A 15,739-nucleotide genomic window follows, 5' to 3' on the forward strand; every position below is an offset into this window, starting at 1 on the left:
ATGGCTGCGGCAGTAGGCGTGCTGGCTGGGCCGCATATGTGTGATGATCCGTTAGTGCTGCTTGTCAACTCCCCAGTGTTCTGTGGGGAAGCCAACCTTCAAGAGCTGAGTGTGCCTCCCGCCCAGTATGGAGCTGGGAGCACCAGTCTTGCATCTCGGTGGCTCTAGCCTCTGCCCCCTAGTTTCCACATACAGGCATCTCTTAGGACAACTGGCACAAACACCACGAGACCCAGGGCACGAGAAAGCCCTACCTCCCGAAGCGAAAGTGTGAGCTGGGTTGCCCTGCTGCTAACGCTAAGATTGACACCCCCTCCCCGCCACCACCGCCACATACACACAGTCCACATGCGTACAGGGGACTCAACAATAAATACTGGACCTTGAGGCTGGACGTTGCAGCTCCTCCTGGGGCTCCCAGCAATTGTGCGAGCAAAACAAGGAGGTTGATGTTGTCTGTATGCATCTGACAATGAACTGGTCCATACTGAGACCCTAGTAAAGAACTGCATTGTGCTTATTGACAGCACACACTATTGACGGTGGTACAGTCCCACGAGGCCCTGCCGCAAGAGCGGGCTGAGTCCGGGAGAGGAAGAGATTTTAGACAAAGAACAATACAAGACAATCCAGAAGAAATATGATGCAAGGAAAAGCAGTGCTGCAATCAGCGATCTTCTAAAGGAACGTCTCCAGCAGGGCCAGCTTCTTGCGAGCCTCGCTTCGAGACCAGGCAGTGTGGCCGAGCAGATGGCTGTCTGCTGGGGGGTAGGGAGCTGGGGTTGCAGCTGATGAAAACCGAGGCCCAGAAGGGCAAATAAATCCTCCTCCCTCCTATCTTAGCTCATGAATAAAGGTGCTTATTGTTCAAAAAAAAAAAATTAACATTGCCAGTAATTGGACTAATCAACAGCACGGACCTCCTGATGTTAGGCACTAAAAAGGCAGTCTCTTTCTTTGTATTCCTGCCAACGAAGCACAACTGGAATCTGAGCATCAGAGGAACCATCAAACACGAATTGAAGGCAGTCTATGAAGTAACTGATCTGTTCTATTGTTATTTGTTTGTTTTTACTCTGAAGGACTTTATTGTAGATCTGGCAACAACTGAGTGGTACCTGTGAACTTAGTGTCTCGTTCATGTTAGTTATTTGATGTTGATGGTTTTTCTGTGGATATTTAACAAGATTCTATATTTTAAAACAATGTACACTCTAGTATCTCGGGGTAAAGGGGAAACCACGTGTGCCATTTCCTTTTAAATGGTTAAGAAACTCCAAAGTAAGAGAGAAAATAATAAGAAGGAGAAAGAAGAAGAAGAAGGGAACAATAGAGAAGGAAAGGAGAGAAAGAATAAAATGATGTTGGGTGAAGGGCAACAGAGGATTTTTGTGCTATTCTTGCAACTTTTATGTAAGATTAAAATATCAAAAATGGAAGCAAAACCAAACATTTTTAGTGAGAAAATCCCTTCTGATGTAGACGCTCAGGAAAGCACCATAAAGCAAGACTTGAAGCTGTGTGTGTGGGAATGCCAAGCACGTGTGCGCCTCTCTCTCCAGTTTGACTGGTGGGGAAGATGGATTGGCCATTCCAGGTCCATTAGCAATTGTAAGTTTCATCAGGGGATGACACCAATTAGAGCTGCTGCTCCATACGTGGTCTCCATATTAGAACAAATCAATGGAGCCCTTGGGACCCAGCAGGTCGCTAACGATTTGTTTTTGTTTTTGAGTTTTTCAGTGCTGGTGAAGCACAGCTACTAGAGATTACAGTATGAATGACATTTCCTTGAGGTAATGTAAACCATCCAGCTTTGTCCTAGGTAAACATCTTGACCAGCAGACATGTTGTTTCAAAGCAGTGGGGATATGCATGGGTATTGGAGGATGGAAATTTTTATAACTGCTCTGGCCTCATGGTAAGTACAGATATGAGGACTGAAACGTCAACCTATGTTTCCTTCCTTAGAGCGTTAAGTATATATTTGTCCATTTGACTGCTTTCCTTTTTATTTCAACCAGAGCTACTCTGAAATAATGTTACCATTTTGTTCATAGTTCACAATATCATCACGGAATTGCCCCATAGGTAGGAAAGAAGTCATCCCCTCAGAAGTAGAAGAGGCTACTGGACTTTGAGTAAGAGGTAGAGGCTTATGAAACATTATCCTCTTCTTGGGAAGAATGGGAGAGTATTTCCAGCTGTACAAGTGATAGCTGAATTTCAGTGGGATTTTTTTTTCAAGCGTAAGAATGAGGAAAAAAAGTGTGTGGGATTATTCCATGTCTAAAGGCAGACTGTGGGGGACATTTGTCATTCTCATCTGCCCAGCATCTAAACTGTGAATCTTAGAAGAATGATTGATTAGGTCTTGAGTTTATTCAGGGAGCACTGTGATTGGCTGCCACAGATTCAAGCATTCACAGGAAAAGAGTGACCTCACCAGCCTGTGGTGGAATTTTGGTTGTTTCCTATGTCCTTTAATTACTGACGATTTCTGCAGCCTGTTTTGAAAATTATTAACAATTTTATAAATTACCCAGAACAATTTTAATAAATCTAGGGTCTGATTAAATCAGCATGTTGTATACAATACAAATTAAGCTGCTGTAGCAAAGAATCTCACAAATGGATGAGTTGTTTTGCCAGGGAAGAGTGAAGGTGTATGAAAGTAGGAACTGTCGGTCAACTCCTCTCCCCAACTTCTTGCAGGGGATATCAGGATCCTATCTGGATGTTCACACCTTGTTCTAGTCTTCATGCGTGAAGTTGGATCACTACCACCATGGAATACGGAATATGATCAGAGATGGGCAAGACAGTTTCCAGTTCACGGAGGGTTACTCAATATTAGAATATATTATAAAAGGAAAGACAAGACTCTCTTTTAATAATGGGGGACTATTTAAAACAAGATCTGTTCTTTCTTCTTCCCTGTTCACATCCACCTGCTCAGACACACAGGTACTGATATGTACCAGGCCTGTTTCTAAAAGGATTTGAAGTGGCTTCAAATTAGAAAATGCAAGTAAAATTAAAGCAAAAACTACTAACACAAGAACAGTAAAAAGAAGAAATACAATTAACAGAGTGGAAATGAAGGCGAGGTAGGAGACCGTGTCATTGGAGCAAGAAAGTTACCGCAAATGAGCAGAGCATGCACTTGCGTGCGTGTGTGTTCTCAAAGTGCAAGACTGGGCAAGATAAGTCATTACAGGTCAGCCAGTCACAGTAGTTTTCTTCAATGTTTGCTCAGATCATTAAAAATGAGGGACCTGGGAGAGGACTAGTGTAGCATGGAATGGAAAACTAGAAGACTAATTAAACATTTACCTAAGATGTTTGTTTGAAAAGCCTTTTATTTTGACTTGACTCCTTCACCTATGAATCTAACCCGGCCACCTTCCGTTGTTACTATGGTAGCGGCTGCTCCTCAGGCAGGATGACTGAAGAGCTTCCAGGGAGCCTGGGGAATTAGAAGTCGCCTGTGTGCGTGGTGTCGTGCTGGTCGGGTCTGTGTGTGTACACATGTGGCTTGCTCACTTGCTTTGATTGGTTATAGACAGAATATCGTAGTCATCAGATTATTTGAGGAATTATAGAGAAGGCAAGAATGAAATGACAATCTTTTCATCCTAGGGATATTTTGTTATAGCACGTCGTTTTTACAACTATATATTTTCAAGGATAGGATTCTCTCAGTCCCGTTCCCCCTCTGAGAGGTAGGCTCGGTTTGCCAGATGAAACATCCAAGGTCCACATCTGAACCAAATCTTCTATTTCATTGGTCCCACTCTCAAATGGAATTCGGGGTTTCATAGCCTCAGCTCTTATTTCTCTCCCCCTGTAACTTGTTTCTTCTATTCTCAAGTGGAAGGGTTGTGAAGGAAGGGTCATCAAGCTCTGGGTCTGTGTAGCCAGGGCTTTGACAGCATACATGTGTCCACAGGACGAGTCTGACCATGCAATTTTTAACTGGAACATGATCTGTTGATTTTTTATTGTGACGTTACCTTTGTGTGGCTGAGACAACTGCTGTTAGAAGAAAGGCTGCCCGACATGGCATGACATTGGGTTAGTGAGAAAGCACACAAGGGCACAGAAGCATGAGGATGTTTAGCTTTTTTTGGAAGTCTAATATACAGTGTATCCCCTCAAAGAGTAGATAGATTGCCCGTTGCCATCTTTGGATCTTTGAAATTTTGGAAAGAATAGCCAAGGAATTGTTACTCTAAGGGAAAATCCATTTGGTAGTTTCATTTTGAAAGACTGGTATATAAGAATATGAAGACCTTTGAAATTTGTATTTCTAGAATTTACCTTAAAACCCTCACATGTTCTTACCTTTCAATTTTTGTAGAATTTGTAGATTTGTTTAAGGACAGAGTGTTATAACTAAGTTCAATGGTGGAAATTTGAAGAAAAGAGGAGTTAAAAGATTTCATGCAATTGCTGATGAAACTTTATTTGATATTCTATCATCTATTACTGAGTCAAGCTCTCTAATTAGATAATATTCCTTTTTATTAATTTTTATTTTTTATTAAATTTATTGGGGTGACGTTGGTTAATAACGATATATAGGTTTCAAGTGTACATTGCTATGATACATGATCTTTATATTGCATGGTGTGCCTACCACCCAAGGTCAGTCATCTTCTGTCACTGTATACACTGCTCACAAAAATTAGGGAGTGATAAAATGTGAAGCAATAAAACATCCCCTGATTTTTGTGAGCAGTGTATTTGGCCCTCTTGACCCTTTACTACCCTCGACTCCTCTTGCTGCTGGTAACCCTCGTACTGTGGTTTGTGTATATGAGTTTCAGTTTTACATCCCACATATGAGTGAAATCATATGGTTCTTAGCATTTTCTGACTGATTTATTTCCCTTAGCCTGATATTCTCCAGGCCCATCCATGTTGCCACAAATGACAGAATTTCATTTTTTCTTATGACTAAGTAGTATCCCATTGTAGGTATGTACCATCTCTTCTTTACCCAATAAACAAATACACTGTATGCTTATATACTAACAATGAAATTTCACAAAAATAAATAATAAAAAAAATTTTTTTTGTAATTGCAACAAAAATAATAAAATACCTAGGAATAAACAAAGGATACGAAGGAACTGTATATACTGGAAATCATACAACATAATTAACAGAGATTGAAAAAGACACATGAAATGGAAAGATGTTTCATGTTCATGGACTGAAAGACGCAACATAGTTAGAATGGCCATATGACCCAAAGTATTGTAATATGCAGATTTAATGCAATCCCCATCAAAATCCCAGTTACAGGGTTTTTTTGTTTGTTTTTTGTTTTTTTTGTATTTTTCTGAAGCTGGAAACGGGGATAGACAGTCAGACAGACTCCCGCATGCACCCGACCGGGATCCACCCAGCATGCCCACTAGAGGGTGACGCTCTGCTCACTAGGGGGCAATGCTCTGCCCCTGGGGGGGGGGGTCGCTCTGTCGCGACCAGAGCCACTCTAGCACCTGGGGTAGAGGCCAAGGAGCCAGCCCCAGCACCCGGGCCATCTTTGCTCCAATGGAGCCTCGCTGTGGGAGGGGAAGAGAGAGACAGAGAGGAAGGAGAGGCGGGGGGGGGGGGGAGGGTGGAGAAGCAGATGGGCGCTTCTCCTGTGTGCCCTGGCCGGGAATCGAACCCGGGACCTCTGCACGCCAGGCCAATGCTCTACCACTGAGCCGACCGGCCAGGGCCCCAGTTACAGTTTTTAATGATATAGAACAAAAAGTCATCAGATTTGTATGGAACCACAAAAGACCAGGAATAGCCAAAGTAATCCTGAAAAAAAAGAATAAAACCATAAGTATCATAATATCTGACTTCAAATGACGTTGCAGAGCATGGTCACCAAAACAGCGTGGGATTGGCAGAAAAACAGACACCCAGACCAATGGAACGGAGCTGAGAGCCCAGAAATAAAACCACACAAATACGGGCAAACAATTTTTGACAGGGGAGCCAAAAACATGCAATGGAGAAAAGAAAGCCTCTTCAATAAATGGTGCTGGGAAAATTGGAAAGACACGTGCAAAAGATTGAAACTATACTAGTTTGTCCCATGTACAAAAAATTAATTCAAAGTGAATCAAAGACCTAAATATAGGATCTGGAACAATATACAGAAGAAAATATAGGCACTAAACTTATAGGCCTCGATCTTAGAGAAGATTTTATGAATTTGACTCCAAAGGCAAAAATAAATACATCAGACTATTTTGCAGAGGAAAGCTAATATTTAAGTCAAGAATTGTCCTCCCTAAAAAGGGTTGCATATATGGTGGTGATATATTTTCAAATAGAAACCAAATAAGTGTTGGAGTATAGGAAATTTGTAAATTATTGGAAATTTGGAGTATTTGCCTTTGAAGTCTGAATCCAAGATATAGCAAGATCATTATTTTTAAAGAAACTGTGTCCTATGAGTAAAGGATACTATTTTGATTCCTGAAGGTGAAATAGATCAATTCTGATGAGAAAGGACATTTATTTTTTGGTTTAAATAATCTTGCAAAAAAGTTTATTCTACAAAGTTCATACAATGATTTCTCTTTTCCTGCTTACTTTCCGTATTCCCACCTTCCTCTCTAACTTTTCCTCCTTCTTTTCTCCTTCTCTTCTTTCTTTAGCTCCTGACTTTCTCCCTTTCCCTCTCTGTCTCTACCTATCATCTGTCTTTATCTCTTTCCATGGTTAATGGAAAGTTAAAATGAAACTCAGCCAAATACCTTGGGGAATAGAGCAATCCATATCCTGATAGACCCCTATCATTCATTATGTTAAAACAAGTTTTTATTTCATCTTATTTAATCCATTTGTTGGAAAGGCAGATTTTTTTCTTAAATAATATTGTACATATAAAGTTGCTCTTGTAAAATAAATTACGGATGAGATCATTATCTTTTGAGTGACAGAATATTTTGGCAAGAGGCCAAATGGATCATGTTTCTGAGCACATCTTTTACAGCCTTTGCCAAAGGGGAAACTCAGATCAGCCCTTTAGACTCTACGCCCAAGTGATGGGAAGTCATTTATCGATAGTTGTTTGTGGATGTTGGTCTTACAAACTCTTTTTTTTTTTTTTAAATCTTTATTTATTTTTTTATTTTTTATTTTATTTATTCATTTTAGAGAGGAGAGAGAAAGGAAGAGAGAGAGAGGAGAGAGAGACAGAGAGAGAAGGTGGGGAGGAGCTAGAAGCATCAACTCCCATATGTGCCTTGACCAGGCAAGCCCAGGGTTTCGAACCAGCGACCTCAGCATTTCCAGGTCAACGCTTTATCCACTGCGCCACCACAGGTCAGGCTCCTTACAAACTCTTATAAGAATAACCCTGAGATTCCTTTAAAAGAATTTTCTATCTCTAGGAAAATGAATGGAAAGACTATCAAAAACTGGTGTTTTGTATTTTGGGGTTTTTTTCCCATGAGATTTGGTCATAGACCATGAAGGCATTAGAGTTTGGTTTACCTAATGTCCTGTTTTTGGTTCTGGGATCCCATTCAGGATACCATGTTATATTCAGTCATTATGTCTTCTCTTGACTGGGACAGTTTCCCAGACTTTCCTTGGTTCCAATGACTTTTATAGTTTTTGAGGCATGTTGACCCAAGTAGAATTTGTCTGATGTTTTTCTCATGATTAGACTGAGGTTATGGGTTTTTGAGAAGGTCAGGTTTCTCTACTGTAAGGTCACTTTTTTACTTTTTCTTTTTCCATACTGTCTTCTCTGGAAGGAAGTCACCGTGCTAAGCCCACACTTGACTGAGGAGTCCTGCTCCTTCCATTGATGGTGGGACATCTAGATAAATTATTTGAAATTCTTTTGCATGAGAAATTTATCTCTTTTCCCTCATTTATTTATTTATGCAACATTTATTTGTATCTGTATGGACCTTGGGATATTTATTTTATACTTTGGGTAATAACCCAATACTAGGCAGCTGGTATTTTCAAAAATTTTTAGGTATATATTGTGAATTTTATTTGTAGCAATGCAATGATATTTCCAAAGCACTTTTGAGGCTGAAAACTAGGATTTTAAAGTTAACATGTATGTTTCATGCCACAAAACTGTTAATGGTGCAAAGTATTGTTTATATACTAACTATTAACTAGGTTTTTCCACATCTGCATAATATAGTTTACATATTTTTGTGATATTGACATTACACAAAAATTCAGAGTGTCAAACATGCATTTAATGTTTATAGCAAGAACACATTTGTGGCCATTAAAATATTTAGAGACAGAAGCATCATATTTCAATTTGTATAGATATTTTAAACTCTACTACATCATTAAGAATGCTTTGCATAATGCCAAATTATAAAGAAACTAAGTTTAATATCAAATAGATGTTCTGTATTAAACCTTAATAAACAAACCATAGAAATGATCCCTGAAAGTATAGTCTTTGTATTAAACTCTAAAAGAGGAAAAAGCCTAAGCCATCAATCTCTGGGAATCATTACACTAAACTCAAACTATCAACATTTAAAAAAAAAAACTCTCTCACCATTTTTTAATAAAGACAATCTCTTTTATATTCTATGAGTATCAATGATTCTAATAATTAATGGCAAATCTCAGAAGAAAATGAGCCATGCCAATAAAGGACTGGTTAAAAACCCTTGTTTTACTCAATTATCTGTCATTCTAACTGGACCTCTTCTATTCTGCTACTATAATGCATCAGCAGTCTCCCAGAATTCCCCCATGAAGTGTGAATAAAAGGAATCGATATATCACCATTAATAGATCATCACTATTAATGCATTTCAAACATAGACTGGCAAGCCAGTAGTTCTCAACCCATTTAATATTACAAGATATTTTGAGATTTTGAAGAAATCTGTGGATAGATTCTTTCCCAGGAATAATATTCAAATCACTAACTGGCAAAATCAAAACTAATGCAAAAAAGTGAGAAAAAAAATTAAAACCCTACAACTTCTAAGAATTTACAGAATGGGATGATTAAAAGGTGTTTTCATAAACATATCCCACCCTTTGTGCTGGTCCAGTCATCTAAAATGTTAGGATTTGTGGGTTACTGGAAAAAAGTCTTCGTCATATCACAGGGAAAATGTCAACTTGTTTTATTACAGCAAGTAGAGCATGTGAATGCCTCCCCCAGCATCTCTAGGTGACAGTGCCTGTGCTTTCGTGACTCACAGGACCTAACCTAGCAATCCTGAGTGTGTGCCCCTGTTCAGAGCAGTTCTAGAGCTGGCCCCTGTTATTTCTAATAATTCAGGAGAGACTTATATCAAGTCACCAGCACCGGTGTAAAATGTACCTGGGTTCAAAAATATACAGGTCAAATGATGAAAACGTCCCACACGTTTGCATATCTCGCTTTCATAAAATAGCTCGTATACAGCCTTTTTGGATAAAAAAAAATACTACCTTTAGCAATTCCTGAAAAGGATTTTCCAAAGAGCTGAACTTGTTTACCAAAGGATTAGGAACTTAAAATAGGAGACGTTGTAATAGGCAGGGACTGGCAGTCAGTGTTAAAATTAGTTTTATATGTATTTACGTAATTGTAGGACTTTGATAGTTTGAAATGTTAATGTAATTATTTTAAGTTTTCATTATGGAAAATTTCAACTATATACAGAAGAAGAGAAAAATAGGGTGATAAACTCCCATACAGCCATCATTTAGGTGTGAAAATTATCAACACAAGTCCAGTTTTGTTTTTTCCCCATTCCAACCCATTCTTCCCAATACCCATCCCAACTTTGGATTATTTAGAAGTAAATCTAAGACCCCAGACTTTTATTAATAAGTATTTCAGTATGCACACCTAAAAAAATATAAGGACTTCTAAAGCAAATGTATCCAGGCCCTGGCTCAGTGGTAGAACATTGGCCCGGCACATGGGTGTACTGGGTTTATTCCTGGTCAGGGCACACAGGAGAAGCACCTATCTGCTCCTCTACCCCTACCCATCTCTCTTCTCTCTCTCTTTCTCCCTCTCTCTCTTCTCCTTTTCTCCTGAAGCCATGGCTTGATTAGAGTAAGTTGGCCCTGGGCACTGAGGATGGCTCCATGGCTCCCTGCCTCAGATGCTAAAATGGCTCTGGTTGCAATAGAGCAAGGGCCCCAGATGAGCAGAGTATCGCCCCCTAGTGGGCTTGCAGGTGGATCCCTGTCAGGGCGCATGTAGGAGTCTGTCTCTGCCTCCCCTCCTTTCACTAAAACAAACAAATAAATAAATAAATACAGCAAGCAGATGTATCTACAATAGCATAATCACTGAAAATATTAAAAATTAAAAAAATTCTTTAACTTTATCTAATATCCAAGTGATATGCACATTTGAGAGGAATTATTTATTTTTTATTTCAGAAATGATGGGATTCTATAAATGCAAATGTGAAGTGCCAAATGCACTAAAGCTATATTATTTGGGAATGAATGTTACATTTGTTCCTTTATTTTATGTAATGCATATATATATGTATAAATATGTGTGTGTGTATATATATACACACACATATATACTTTATATGTATATATTATATATATCCATAGACGTTTGCTCTTTAATTCCTTTTTCCAAAAGATAATCGTAAACAAAACATAACATTATTACAAGGGTAGAGTTAGAAGGAACCATAATAAAAAACAAAAAGGTTAACGTAGTCACAGGAAATAGTGGGCATTCCTGTCTGATGATTTCTCCTTTCTCTGTGAAACAGGAGACAGGTTTATCTGCTAAGAATGGGTGGAGATGTGATAGAGGGAAGTCTTGTGAAGAACGGGGAGGGCTCTGTCCACATCTAGTTAGAAAGGAAAGCTCTTGAAACCCTCCTCTCAAGACACAGTCTGGTTCTATGTCATAAAAGAAATATAATATTCTCAATGTAAAACTTCAAAAGATTACTAGATGAAGAAAAGTCAAAGTGACTAAGCTATTCATCTTCTATGAGAGGACTCGAAGTGAACATTTTAATTTGGTTTCTGATATTCAGACAAATGTAAGTCAAGGAGTGCTTCTGAAAAAATTAAAGATAACTATTAGAATTATTGCTAGTGTATAGGCCTTCAAACACACTGGTTAATGTAAGCAAAGCAACCAGCAACAAAATCCAAAACAAGGATTATGTATTAAATCCAAAGAAGGATTATATATTAAAACACTGAGAAAGGAGATATCAATGAGCAACTGAAGGAAAAGAGGAACAATTAGAACTAAACAACTATAGCAACAACAGGTAACTGATTAAGTGCCCCATTAAAAGCCAGAGGCTCTCAGATCAAAGTACTGCAATTATGGGCTGCTTACCAGAGGCACATTTATAACAGAGACTGAATGGATAACAGTGAATAATGAAGAGTTCGATGCCTCAGTTCCTTCATCTACAAAGTGGGGATTAAAAACACACACTTCACAAGGTTTCCTCCCTTTAACTTAAATGAATTAATATATGTAAAGTGTTTAGAACAGGGCCTGTTACATACTAGTAAAAGGTTATGTGCATGCTCTTATTAAATTTATCAGTGGTATTAATATTAATGGAAAAACAATGAAGAAAAAAATGTAACTAGTTCACATGGTTAGAGAGGAGAATTAAAGATTATCTAGTAAAGGAATGCTATACTGCCATTAAAAATGATGGTTAAAAAGCTAATGTTAAAAATGCTACTGATATGGCTCTGGCTGGTTTCTCAATGGATAGAGTGTTGGTCCAGTGTATGGATGTCCGGATCCCCAGTCAGGGCACACATGAGAAGCAACCATCTGCTTCTCTTCCCTTCCCTCTCCCCCTCTCACAGCCAGTGGCTCATGAGAGGGTGGTCAGAATGTCAGCCTCAGCCACTGAGGATAGCTCGGTTGATTTGAGCATCGGTCCCAGATAAGGGTTGCCGGGTGGATCCCAGTTGGGACACATGCGGAATCTGTCTCACTATCACCTCTCCTCTCACCTAAAAAAAAATATTAATGATATAATATTAAGTAAAAAACAAAAATGATAATGTACATTACACTACTATCACTATATATGCTAGATTTCTAACTGTATGAAAAACTGGAAGTTTATGCAATTATTAATTGTGGAATATTGAAAATGTGTAATTTATTTACCCATTACTGTATGCCCCCATGTATAAGATGCACCATTTTCTTCAAATTTCGGGCCCCCAAATTAAGGTGCATCTTATACATGGGAGCATCTAATACATGGGGAAATACAGTACTTCAATTCCCTCTTTTTTATCTTTCAAAGCTATCTTTTTTGAATTAAAAAATACAAGTATTTCTTTTTAAAAATAAGATGTTCAGATTGAGTGCTTCACAATCTTTCTCATCAAGGTTAAAAAAAGGCATTTTGTTAGACCTTTCATTTTTTAATTACCCTCCTCTCATGAGATGATTAAAATAATTGGAAGAGAATTGAGATCAGAATTGAGAGTCAGTGAGATTACTGTTTCTGAGGGGTGATCAGACTGGCGCTGGGCCACAGCTGCAGGTGACCATCAGCCTGGCGCCGGACCACAGGTGCAGGTGACCGTCAGACTGGCGCTGGGCCACAGCTGCAGGTGACCGTCAGCCTGGCGCCGGACCACAGGTGCAGGTGACCGTCAGACTGGCGCTGGACCACAGCTGCAGGTGACCGTCAGACTGGCGCCGGACCACAGGTGCAGGTGACCGTCAGCCTGGCGCCGGACCACAGGTGCAGGGGACCGTCAGACTGGCGCCGGACCACAGGTGCAGGGGACCGTCAGACTGGCGCCGGACCACAGGTGCAGGGGACCGTCAGACTGGCGCCGGACCACAGCTGCAGGTGACCGTCAGACTGGCGCCGGACCACAGCTGCAGGTGACCGTCAGACTGGCGCCGGCCACAGGTGCAGGGGACCGTCAGACTGGCGCCGGACCACAGGTGCAGGGGACCGTCAGACTGGCGCCGGACCACAGGTGCAGGGGACCGTCAGACTGGCGCCGGAGCACAGGTGCAGGGGACCGTCAGACTGGCGCCGGACCACAGCTGCAGGGGACCGTCAGACTGGCGCCGGACCACAGGTGCAGGGGACCGTCAGACTGGCGCCGGACCACAGCTGCAGGGGACCGTCAGACTGGCGCCGGCCACAGGTGCAGGGGACCGTCAGACTGGCGCCGGACCACAGGTGCAGGTGACCGTCAGACTGGCGCCGGACCACAGCTGCAGGTGACCGTCAGACTGGCGCCGGACCACAGGTGCAGGGGACCGTCAGACTGGCGCCGGACCACAGCTGCAGGTGACCGTCAGACTGGCGCCGGACCACAGCTGCAGGTGACCGTCAGACTGGCGCCGGACCACAGGTGCAGGGGACCGTCAGACTGGCGCCGGACCACAGCTGCAGGTGACCATCAGCCTGGCGCCGGACCACAGGTGCAGGTGACCGTCAGACTGGCGCTGGGCCACAGCTGCAGGTGACCGTCAGCCTGGCGCCGGACCACAGGTGCAGGTGACCGTCAGACTGGCGCTGGACCACAGCTGCAGGTGACCGTCAGACTGGCGCCGGACCACAGGTGCAGGTGACCGTCAGCCTGGCGCCGGACCACAGGTGCAGGGGACCGTCAGACTGGCGCCGGACCACAGGTGCAGGGGACCGTCAGACTGGCGCCGGACCACAGGTGCAGGGGACCGTCAGACTGGCGCCGGACCACAGCTGCAGGTGACCGTCAGACTGGCGCCGGACCACAGCTGCAGGTGACCGTCAGACTGGCGCCGGCCACAGGTGCAGGGGACCGTCAGACTGGCGCCGGACCACAGGTGCAGGGGACCGTCAGACTGGCGCCGGACCACAGGTGCAGGGGACCGTCAGACTGGCGCCGGACCACAGGTGCAGGGGACCGTCAGACTGGCGCCGGACCACAGCTGCAGGGGACCGTCAGACTGGCGCCGGACCACAGGTGCAGGGGACCGTCAGACTGGCGCCGGACCACAGCTGCAGGGGACCGTCAGACTGGCGCCGGCCACAGGTGCAGGGGACCGTCAGACTGGCGCCGGACCACAGGTGCAGGTGACCGTCAGACTGGCGCCGGACCACAGCTGCAGGTGACCGTCAGACTGGCGCCGGACCACAGGTGCAGGGGACCGTCAGACTGGCGCCGGACCACAGCTGCAGGTGACCGTCAGACTGGCGCCGGACCACAGCTGCAGGTGACCGTCAGACTGGCGCCGGACCACAGGTGCAGGGGACCGTCAGACTGGCGCCGGACCACAGCTGCAGGGGACCGTCAGACTGGCGCCGGGCCACAGCTGCAGGTGACCATCAGACTGGCGCTGGGCCACAGCTGCAGGTGACCGTCAGACTGGCGCCGGCCACAGCTGCAGGTGACCGTCAGACTGGCGCCGGACCACAGGTGCAGGGGACCGTCAGACTGGCGCCGGACCACAGGTGCAGGTGACCGTCAGACTGGCGCCGGCCACAGCTGCAGGTGACCGTCAAGATTTCTGGAAAATACACCCTACTTACTCTGTTCTGTTGTTATAATTGAGTTACACGTAGTTGTAAGTTTTCGGTCATTTTTAAATTAATTTATTTTTTGCCACTTTTGTTCCCATATATGTATGTTTGCTCTCACTCTGCTAAGGAAAGTGGATTGGATTGGCTGTGCTGGAAGCTGATGGCTTTTATTAATTCTTCCATCTTTCTTTGTCAACATGTTCAACCCCGCCAACCGTTCAGACACGGAAACCTCCGGTGTTTCTGAGATTCAGGTCAGTGCTGACCTGCACTGGGAGCGATCATGGTGAAACGCACGTAGTCAGCGTCCGTCATTTGCATAGGGGGGTGGGCAGTGCAGAGACAGACAGCATCATGACCATTTCCGATGGGTCCCCTGACAGCTCAGCTGAGCGGTACTGGCCAAATTGGAATCCAGGGACAGTTCTAGGTCATTTTTCACTTCGGCTGGGTTGTCACGCTATCCCTTTGTCTGCTGTATCCCTTTCGTGCAAATAGAGAGCTTTTTATGTCAGCGCGCGGAGCTCTGGCTGACTTCACGTCTCCCTTAGACGAACAGTTGTGACCAGGAGAAAATGGGTTCAGTGTGTGGTGAGGACACATGACTTGGCATTAAATGAAATTTCATACGTTTCTCGAGGTGTGTTTCAATTTGGGCACAGCCATTCCGGAGACGTGGCTCATCTCCCCTTTGATCGATCGCAGGCAATTTTGAGCATCTTCTCACTCTCACTTTAAAAACTGCCTGTGAATTTAAGCAGCTGCTGCACGCGCAGGAAGGTGTCAGGGTCAATTTGGCTTCTTGCAAAGAGTGTTACCATTGTTTGGCGGAGAGGATTAGAGAAGCATGTCTAATCTAATTGTCTCTCAATAATAGAGTCACTTCAAGACAGTCTCTTCTAATGGAATTTCGTTCCTGGCTTTATAAATAGTGCCTTTTGCATAATTTAGACAGGCTGGCTTGTTTATAGTGTTGTGTGGTCTGAAAAGGGAGACTGGTCCATAAATCTCTCCCCCAACACACATCCTTGCCCTTGGCACTATCCTAGATGCTCTGGGGGGGGGGGGGGGTGCTGGTAAAGATTCCTCCCCCCCAGAAGGTTTTGGGATAAGTCAGAATGGGGTATTAATATAATCAAATTCCATAGCTCTCTGTTTTCTAAGGCTAAATTTTACTCCCTATAATATTTCTGATCTCAAATTATGTACAGAGACCCGCAAGTTAGACT

At 43.1% G+C, this 15,739-nt stretch overlaps 1 non-coding gene and 1 pseudogene across 1 annotated transcript; both read left to right on the plus strand.

Moving 5' to 3' along the window:
• LOC136306423 (small ribosomal subunit protein eS8-like) lies at positions 1 to 821 on the plus strand (annotated as a pseudogene).
• Positions 38 to 116, plus strand: LOC136307187 (small nucleolar RNA SNORD55/SNORD39). Its single transcript, XR_010725858.1, has one exon. It is a non-coding gene; the product is annotated as a small nucleolar RNA SNORD55/SNORD39 (small nucleolar RNA).
• Positions 822 to 15,739: the final 14,918 nt, after the last annotated feature.

Source organism: Saccopteryx bilineata, chromosome 5 (assembly GCF_036850765.1).
Source record: "Saccopteryx bilineata isolate mSacBil1 chromosome 5, mSacBil1_pri_phased_curated, whole genome shotgun sequence".
Lineage (NCBI taxonomy): Eukaryota > Metazoa > Chordata > Mammalia > Chiroptera > Emballonuridae > Saccopteryx > Saccopteryx bilineata.